The sequence below is a fragment of the Heterocephalus glaber genome, unplaced genomic scaffold (assembly GCF_053883595.1).
Source record: "Heterocephalus glaber isolate CG9 unplaced genomic scaffold, H.glaber_assembly_v1.0 deba00000281, whole genome shotgun sequence".
Taxonomy (NCBI): Eukaryota; Metazoa; Chordata; class Mammalia; order Rodentia; family Bathyergidae; genus Heterocephalus; species Heterocephalus glaber.
In genome coordinates, this window is record NW_028258139.1 from 6968201 (window position 1) to 6978002 (window position 9802).

Sequence of the window (9802 nt, forward strand, 5' to 3'; positions counted from 1 at the left end):
CCAGTCTATTTCTTTTGATTGGCAAATTGAGACCATTAATGTTGATGGTTATAACTGAAATGTATTGACTTGTCATTGCCATGACTTTTTCTTTTTGTTGGGTTCTCCCCTCTACATTTAATTTCTTGTCATGCCAGATAGGTTCATTCTGCTTTGCTTCCTGGGGTTGTGATCCTCAATGTCTGTTCCTAGCATATTGTGTAAAATTTTTTGGAGTGCTGGTTTGGTATTCACAAAGTTCCTAAGGTGCTCTTTGTCATGAAAGTATCTTATTTCTCCATCCATTTTGAAAGATAGTTTTGTAGGGTACATCAATCTGGGCTGGAGGCTGTTTTCTTTTAGGGCTTGGAATATGTCACTCCAAGCTCTTCTTGCCTTGGTGGTTTGTGTTGAGAAGTCTGCTGTGATTCTGATAGGCTTTCCTCTGTATGTGATTTGTTTCTTTTCTCTAACTGCTTGTAGACCATTGTTCTTCTGTTGTGTTTCTGGAATCTTAACAATTATATGCCTATGTGTAGATTTTTTTAGATCAAGGCTATTTGGAGTCTTATATGCATCACTTATCTGTATGTCAAGCTCTTTTCCCCTGCCTGGGAAGTTTTCTACCATTATTTCTGTGAAGAGATTTTTTTATGTCATCTCCACTCTCTCCTGTTTCTTCATTGACTCCACTTAGTCTTATGTTATTCTTCTTTACATCATCTAGCAGCTGCTGGATTGATTTCTCATGTTCCCTTATAATTTTGAAGCAATTTTTCTTTTCCTCCTCACTAATTGCAATCTTATCTTCTGTATCTGAAATTCTGTCCTCACATTGGCTCATTCTGCTGTGTAGACATTCAGTGGAGTTTTTCATGTCCTGGAAATCTATTTGCATCTGTTTTATGGATTCCATTTGTTTCTTATGTTGGGATTCCATCATGTTCCTCAGCGCCTCTCTAGATTTATTAATCATGTTTTGCACTAGGGGCACAATTTCTCCTGTTATCTGAGAAATTATTTCTGATTTCATTTTTTCCAGATCCCCTTTTGTTGCCAGTTCAGTGGGTCCAGGTGGTTGAGTATCAGAGTGTTCCATCTCATTTCCCTTTGGGGTTGCTGTAGGTGATCTGGAAGTCTGGTTTTGAGACTTATTTACGTGTTTCCTCATTTTGATTGGGGCGGGGGGCTGTTAGCGCCTGCACGGATTACGTCCTCTGAGCTGGGAGAGGTGAGGCAGGGGACGGGAGCAGCGGTAGGTCTGGTGGCCCAAATGTCCTTTCTTGTGGGCTGGGAGCAGTGGGAGGGATGGTGGCTGGGAAGCCCCTTCCTCTGGACCAGGAGCAGTGGGATGGAGGCTCAGAAGCCCCTATCTCTGGGCTGGGAGCAGCAGGACTCAGTACAGTGGTCTGGTGGTGTGGTGTCCTCTGCATCTTTGTAGTGTGGAACCAGGTGGCTGTACAGAGGAGCGGGGGTGGGGGTCCAGTGGATTGTTGCCGGGGCGTGGGCTGATTTGGCGTGTTCTGTGCAACTCAGGACCTCAGTAGGGCATGGGCAGACCTGCCTGTCTGCAGCGGGCTGATTCGGCATGTTTCACGTGACTCGGGACCTCGATAGGGCGTGCACAGACCTGCCTGTCTGCAGCGGGCTGCTTTGGTGTCACCAAGTCCACTTTTAATGCTCACAATGTTTTTGGCCACTGAGCATCTTGTAAACAAAGTCACAGCTTGCAACCCTCATGTGAAATGCTGATGGCTAGAACACAGAGGGATTTAGACCATCTTACCTATTTTGAGGTTTCTAATACCTCCAGAAGATTCACCATCTATTAATGGATGGCTGCAAGCATGCATGATGTCTCTAAGTTTATAATAAAAAAAGTAAAGGAAAGGGGGACCATTTGTGACTATTAAGACTAATAGTAACAACCTAGAACATTAAAGATGTGTTAGTTAGGTTCCATTGCTGTGACAAAGATAATCAACTTTTAAGGCGAAAAGGAATAGTTCTGCTCATGTTTTCAGAGGCTTCAGTCTATAATTGGTTGGTTCCATTGATTTGGGGACGTGAGGTGACACAGAGTGCCGTGGGTAGAGTACATGGTGGAGGAAACTACTCACTTTATAATTGTCAGAAAATAAAGAGAAGAAGGGTCCAAATATCCCCCTCACGGGCATGACCTAACTTCCTTCTGCCTCCTAAAGGTTTCACCACCTCCCGACAGCATCACAAGCTGGGTACTAAGACTTCGGGGAACACTTACCCAAACTATAGTAAAGGTGGCACAGGAAAAGCAGGAAACTTCTTAGGCAAGAAAGTTCTAAACAATATAGCAGAAGGGTATAAAGGAAGGCTAGAGTCACCACAATTTTTTTAAAAAGGCATATACAAACTTCACATGTTCAAAGACCCTTACCTAAAAAGAACAGCAGATGTCACAATTCACCATCATTCTTGCTTGTTCCAGCCAAAGGAAAAGGGACAAACATGCCAACAGGTCTTTTTTAAGATTCAAGTATTTGATGAAGCCATGAAGGTATACATTCCTCACTGACAATGTCCTTATTTTAAGGACTTCTGAAGGAAAATAAGAGGCACTGGTTCAGCTAGCACTGAAGTGATAAGATCTTTGAAAATCAAATTCACAAAGTGCATTCTCATAGGAAATATGACATATGTGAATGCTATGGGGCTTAAAATGGAGGACATGTTTCATTTGTGTTCTGGTGGTGCCATAAATACGTCAGCTGATAACATCTTATACTGTTAGCAACATCAGTGGGGCAAGACAAAACACCACACAACAGCTCCTACTCATCACCAAGGTCCCTTCCCTGAAGGAAAGAAAGCATTCAAGATACAGAGAAGGAAAGAAGGGAATGGAATTAATATGAGAAAATGGAAAAATGGAAACAAAGTCTTTGAAAATAGGGTGGGATGGAGGGGTTGAAGGGAGGGCAGGAGAAGGGGGAAAGAAATAAGAACCAAGAGAGAGTATGTCAAGGTGCAAATTTCCAAAGATGATTGTCATATATTGTATACCTAAAATGTACCGATAAAATTAATTTATTTAAAATACAGAAACATAATTACCCTGAAAATAAGTTTGATGGATTTTGTGTGTTTACTGCCTTCATGTGAAATGATAAAATTCATTTATAAATTAATGTGAATTAAGTTTTCAAGTTACGTCCCTGGAAAGCAATTTTAGTGTAGGAAGAGGGCATTAAATGGGTAGATGCTGATGGATTGAAAGGAGGAGAATGTTTGGAAAGGGAAAGTGGCAAAAAGGAAAAGAGAGAGGCTCAAGGGCACCTCCACCTCCTTCACAGTTTGTATGGCCAGTCCTGACTGTGAAGAGCCTCTGAACATAATGGTGCTGCAAACAGGCCTGGCTTATTCTCAGTACCTACTCTTGACTCCTCGCTGTGGAGAGTCTAACCCATCAAGGGATACCAAAGAGTAACAACAAGTTTTACATTCCTGAGGGTGAATCTGAGAAAGAACCACCATGTTTTAGAAGCAATGTGATGGGCCATGACAAGGCAAGGCACAGAAAGGAGTCTGTGAGATTGCATTTCACAAAGGAGTTGTAAAACCAAGATTCTTGAGACTCTCAGGGCTCAGTGTGGGCCTCAGAGCCCTTGCTCATCCTCATCCATGCTGCACTGAAGACTGAGGAAATAGATGCTCAGGTTGGTCCAGAGCTTTCAGCCAAATCCAGGCAGTGAATGTCAAGATCCCAGATTCAGGGCTCTTTTAATCATATCTCCTGATTCCAGGAAAAGCCTGTGGCCTGATGACAGTATTAAAAGAATATTTAAAAATTATTTCTTTTCTTCAGATCACACTAAGCCAAAAAGCTTCCTTGAGAGAGACCTTAGTCAAACTCAAAAGACTTGCAGCAGGAAGTAAACTCAGAAGAGTCACTTCAAGCCTCTCGTATTATTATTATTATTATTAATATTATTATTATTATTATTGATAGTCATCATCTGATACAAGTAAGGAAGATGAGCTTAAGGTCCCATACATTTTTCTGGTCTGAATGAGTAATGGTCCAAATCAGAGCTTTGGTCCCTAATGCCTAGATAATGGTCCAGGTTCTCTTTCTTCATCTTCATAGCCAGTCGGAAGCGCATTCACGTGAGGGTTATGGAATAGAGTATGGTTACCATCTCCCCATGGAAAGGGCTGGGTCCTGATGCGGAGGCGGAGGTAGGCGATGAACTCGGGTCTCTCCTCCTCTCCGTGGCGCGACTTCAGGAAAACATTCAGCATGCTCTCTCCCACCCCGGGGAGCGCCACGAAATAGGCGAGGGCCTTCCACCTGCGAGCTGAGCCCTGCTTGCCGTGGGCGCCACTCGATATAAACCGCCCCACCTGCGGGCGGGACCGGCCTAGCAGCCGAGAAACCCGGGGCGCAGCTATGGCTGCAGCCACCGTTTTGGAGGACCCCAAGCCTCTCGGATTATTAAAGAGGAAATATGACACATGTGAATGCTATGGGGCTTAAAATGGAGGACATGTTCCATTTGTGTCCTGGTGGTGCCGTGAACATCAGAGTGAGAACCTGGCTCGCCTGGGTGCCTTCCACATCATGCCCCCTATATTAATCACCTTTCTGTTGCTGGGACAAAACATCTGGCAAATGCTGCTTCAAAGAAAATTTATTTTAACTCATGGTTTCAGAGGTTTCAGTCCATGGTCAACTGACTCCAAGGCAGAAACAACATGGCAGATAAAAGTTGCTCACCTCATGGGAGCCAAGAAGCAGAGAGTAAAGGAAAAAAACAAAAAGAAAGGAAGGAACTGGGGACAAAAATATACTCTTCCTGGTTATTCCTTCACTGACTGACCTCCTCCAAGAAGGTCCTACCCATAGCACATTCAGCTATAGACTCATCAGTGAACAAATCCATTGTTGAAGTTGGTACCTCTGTGATCTAATCACCATACAAAAGCCTCACTTCTAAACACATGTGCCTTGTGGGAGCATTTTTGATCCAAACCATAATACCTCCTCATCTGTGACCAGAATATACTGATTTTGTAGCATCATAGACATTTACACCAAGTTCCAACATAGGAAACAAACCCAAGATTACTGTTCTGCAAAGTCGAAGACAGATAGATAAACCACAGAGAGGGTTATGGTGGCCAGAATACTATTAGCTCAAAATTTTCATTCAGAAGTTGAAAACTCAGGTTTTCTTAGTGAGATGATCAAACTTGATAGCTGCTAAGTCAAGACTGGCCACCATTCCAAAGGGTATATTCTTCAACAGATTAAAACATTGGTAATTTCTAACAATGCTCTCTCTTCTTAGGTGAAGAGTTTTGGCTGTCCGAAGGCCATGCCAGGGAAGTAGGAGATTAGGGGGCAGCAATTACAACAGGTCCTTTGTTCTGTGGCAAAAGTGACACAATCCAAAATACCTTACCTGCCCACCAAAGAGTTCAATAAAGTTATCTGACCACCTGACAGTTGACCCACAGTGAAATTAAAGTTCCCAAGAAAGTTTCCAATGTGCTCTATCTGGATTATCCAAAACCCAGGCTGGAGGTCTAAGAACCTGGCACAGTTCCGAGGTGTCTAGATGGCATTTACTCAGCTTAGAACACACCTTTCCTCCAGGTCACTGCGGGTACCCCTGAAAGAGGAATTCAGCCATTTCCGTACACACCAAGGACTGCTGCTCATAAAGCATCATCTTTACTCGGCAAGAGTCATCTTACACAGAGCAAACTGGCCAATCACAGCTGCTCCTGAATAAATCAAGCCCAGCAGCAATCCTGGAAGCACCTACATATTTTTTTAGAAGGATGAAACAGGGACTCTTTAAGTCCCTCAAATTTCACATCCACAAATGTATTCTAGAAAAGTACTCAAATATGAGAACAACTTAAAGGATATTCATTGCAACAATATTTGTATTGGGACCAATCAGAAAAACCTAAATATGTGTCAATAGAGAAAATGACTAAATTAACTAAGGCATAATGTAACTATTATAATATGACAAGCACAGCTAAGTCCTAAAATAAAGTGGCAAGTGCAAAACTAATTTGTGGAGTAACATGTATAGTATACCAGGCAGGTTCTTGTACCTGTACATTTTTCTAAGTACACACAACTGTAACAAATACAAAAAATAAAACATGTAGCAGTCACACCAAAATGATAAAAATAATTTGCTTCTGGGCAGTGGAAAGAATTACAAAAATGAGTGTTTTTTTAAAAATCTTATTGACATTTCATTCAGTCAACACTTCTTGTTAGGAATTTTTCCACCTCTAGGAAAACAAATGTTTGTTGCCATTAACTTGCTATAACGAATAGTGCAAGTAATAGTGAAATAAATATCCTTGTGTCAGCTTTTTTGTACAAACATAGGAGTGAAACTGCTGACTCACAGTGCATGGGCATCTTTGTGTTTCGTTTCCTCTTTTTCAACGTATTAAAATGGACATATAAAAATTGTACATATTTATGGGGTACCAGGTAACGTTTTGATACATATGTACATTGCATAAGTGTTCAAATCAGGATAAATAAAACTAACTCTTCAAACATTTCTCAGTTTTTTGCAATGAAAACACCCCCAAATCTGTTCTCTTGGGTTTTTCTCATGGATAATACATTATCACTATCTATAGGCACCTGACTGCGCAAAAACACAACAGAAATTCTTGCTTCTATCAACTGTAATTTAGTACCCACTGGTCCACATTTTCCCATCTTCCCTCCTTCCTACTCTCCCCAACCTCCAGTAACCACCATTCTCCTCTCAATTTCTATGAGACCAACTTTTTTAGATTCTCCATATGAGTGATATAATGCAGTATTTGCCTTTCTGTTCCTGGCTTATTTAACATAACATAATTATCTCCAGTTCCATACACGTTGTTGCAAATGACAAGATTTTATCATTTTTTAGGCTGAATTGTGTTCCATCATATATAGACTTCCACGTTCTCTTTATCCATTCATCAGTTGATGGGCACTGAGGTTTTTTCATTTCTTAGCTATTGTAAATAGTGCTGAAATGAACATGAAAGTACAGATGTCCATGTGACATGCTGATCTCATTTCCTTTGGATGTAGCCCAGTATCAAGAGTACTGGATCACACGGTAGTTCTATTTTTAATTTTTAGAGCCTGCTGCAACTTTCCAGTATGGTGGAATCAAGGCCTGGAACGCCAGGACCCACTTGGGAATGAGCAGAAGTGTTTCCTCAGACAGGGGCCGGGTCTCCCTGAGCAAATGTTCATTAAGAGAAGGCCAGGGCCGGGTGGGCATTCACTAACCTCAATGCCACAATCTCACCCCTCTGGTCAACTTCTTCTGGTTCTGTCCCCCCAGACTTTTTACTTTAGCTGCTGATATTGCCCCGTCTCTCACTGCCCCTATGCACTTTTCTCCAGCTTGGCCCCAGCATGACCACTCAACTCCAAGGAGGCAGCAGCCTTCTAGACGGCCCAGGATACTCAGACTGCAGCCGAGGGGCACAACTGTTCACTTTACTTTGACACAGTAGATTCTCCAGACCAGCTGAGCAGAATCACATATACTGGCATTGAAAGCAGAGGGAAGACAAATGGCTGAAAACTGATGCTCATCACAGTTTCCTTTACTGGTCATGAAGTGAACAGTAGGACCCTCATAAGTGATTTGATCATTTACATATATAGCAAAAAGCTATATTTTTTTATCTCCTTTCATCTCACTTGTCCCAGCAGCACATAGGACTTCTGCAGCACACCAAAGGTAATTCATAAAGTAAAGTAAATAGTTAAATATTTGCAACCTCTCCTCAATTGCGTATTGCTTTTATTTCCACCTAGGTTATGTCTTCCTGACTCTAGGATCCATTAGATACTAAACCTTCCACATTTTGTACGCCTGGTGTCAACACTATATGTCATCATTCCTTCTAAGGAACAAGCAATGAATCTCTGAGCCCCATCAGACCCCTGCATATCCACCAAGTACAACACATGTGCAGAGCATTCCTCACCACGGAGCACCAGAAGGGACCAGCCAGAGCCAGAGCCAGAGCTCAGTCTGGCAGCTCCTCTGACATCTCTCACTGGCTTTCTGTACCTTCTAGGGCAAGACAGTATAGCCACAGAAAGTGGGGGAAACATGCTAGGAAAAGAAATAATGGTCAGCGGAAGAGATCATTTTCTATCGTTTATGTCCATCTATCCTGGCCAGTGGTTCTGTTGATGGCAGTACAGTGGCACCTTGGTTCACAAACACTTTTGTTTGCAAACACTTTGGTTCACAAACGAGCACTTGTCAAAATCTTGTTTTTGTTTGCAAACTCTGCATCAGAGGACAAACAGGGCCAAAGCTATCTCTCCCACACAAACACTCACATAGCCACCTTTTCCAAAATCATAGCACAAATTAAGTTCATCAACCATAATACCACTGTATTTGGTTTTTTAAAGTGGGGATTTTTTTGTGGTGTTTTTTAAATCATGTCCATAATGTTGTATCATAAGGTTGCTAGGACTCTGCTACAACTAGTCTTTGAGGAAGGAGAGCATCAGGAACCTGGAGGCATTGGAGCCAGTGGGACAGAAGTCGGGTCATGGGGAGGCCCAGTGGAGCTCGGGCTTGGGGGAGCTGCGGCTGGGACTTGCTGTTCTGGTCTGGCTCCCTGTTAAGCGCTTCTGAAGTCCTCAGAAATCATGAAGACAGGTGGCTTGGGATGGATAAGAAGGAAGATTTAATTACAACTAGATTCATTTCTTAACCACAAGTGAAAATAAATCAGAAAATATTTGTTTCATGTTCTTAAAATAGAAAATGAATACATTTCTACAGAACCCTAGACACCTAATGCCCCATTCCCTGCCAATTCTTTCAGAAGTCTGAATAACACCGAGAAGTTAAAATATCTATCTAAATAATTTATAGTTATAATATATTTTATTAGTCTGTACTTCTGATCACAGGCTCCTCAGTCCAAGCCTCGCCTGGAATGGCAGTGCATCTCAGCGGCCGGCCAAGAAGAGGTCTCTTTAAGTCAATTCCTGTCCAAGTCTCAACAACGACAATAGCAGTCTCAAAGGGAGGGATGCTTTGGGAGCTGCTATAATGCTGTGAGTGAGAGCTGGAGTCGGGGACACAACCATGGATTGGCTTCAAGCCCCACCACTTCAGCAGGCTCCTAGGGTTTGGGTCTCAATGCCCCTGCTCTGAAAGAGGACTGATATTAACACAGCTTCACGGGGCTGACAGGCCCAGATGGGAAGGAAGATGCACACACACCTGGCCAGCTCCCGCACACAGCACAGATCCACACTGAGTGCTCGGCCACTCCAGGCAGGAGGAGTGGCAATGGCCATCTGGTCTAGTCTGCTCTGGAGAAAAGCTGTGCCCTTCCCCACACTCCCTCTGGCCATTTGTCCTGGTTGTGTGTGCCCTTCCTCAGCCACTGGTTAAATAAACCTGTGTGTAGGTGTAGGCATACCTAACCCATGCACATATTCTTCTCACAGTCCTGCACTAGGCCCCTCTCCACCTCTCTGTACTTTCACTCATTCACACACTCACACATACAAACAAGCATACGCACACATTACTGACACACTTCACCCACTACCCTTGTGCCCACACACATACACACTGCTATGGTTTATACCTAGATGTCCTCCCAAGCCCTCTAGGTGCTCATGGGCTTTAGGAGGGTGATTGGATGGGGCTCCCAGCTGACAGAGGTAGGGTGGCCTGGTCAGAAGTGGGTCACTGGGGTGTTGCCCAGAAGGCCTCCCAGCTCCTCCACTGATCTCTCCGCTTCCCCACCA

General features: G+C 43.1%; 1 pseudogene; it reads right to left on the reverse strand.

Annotated features, from left to right (window-relative positions):
• Nucleotides 1-3999: 3999 nt before the first annotated feature.
• LOC147830199 (cytochrome c oxidase subunit 6A1, mitochondrial pseudogene) lies at nucleotides 4000-9343 on the reverse strand (annotated as a pseudogene).
• Between the last annotated feature and the right edge of the window lie 459 nt (nucleotides 9344-9802).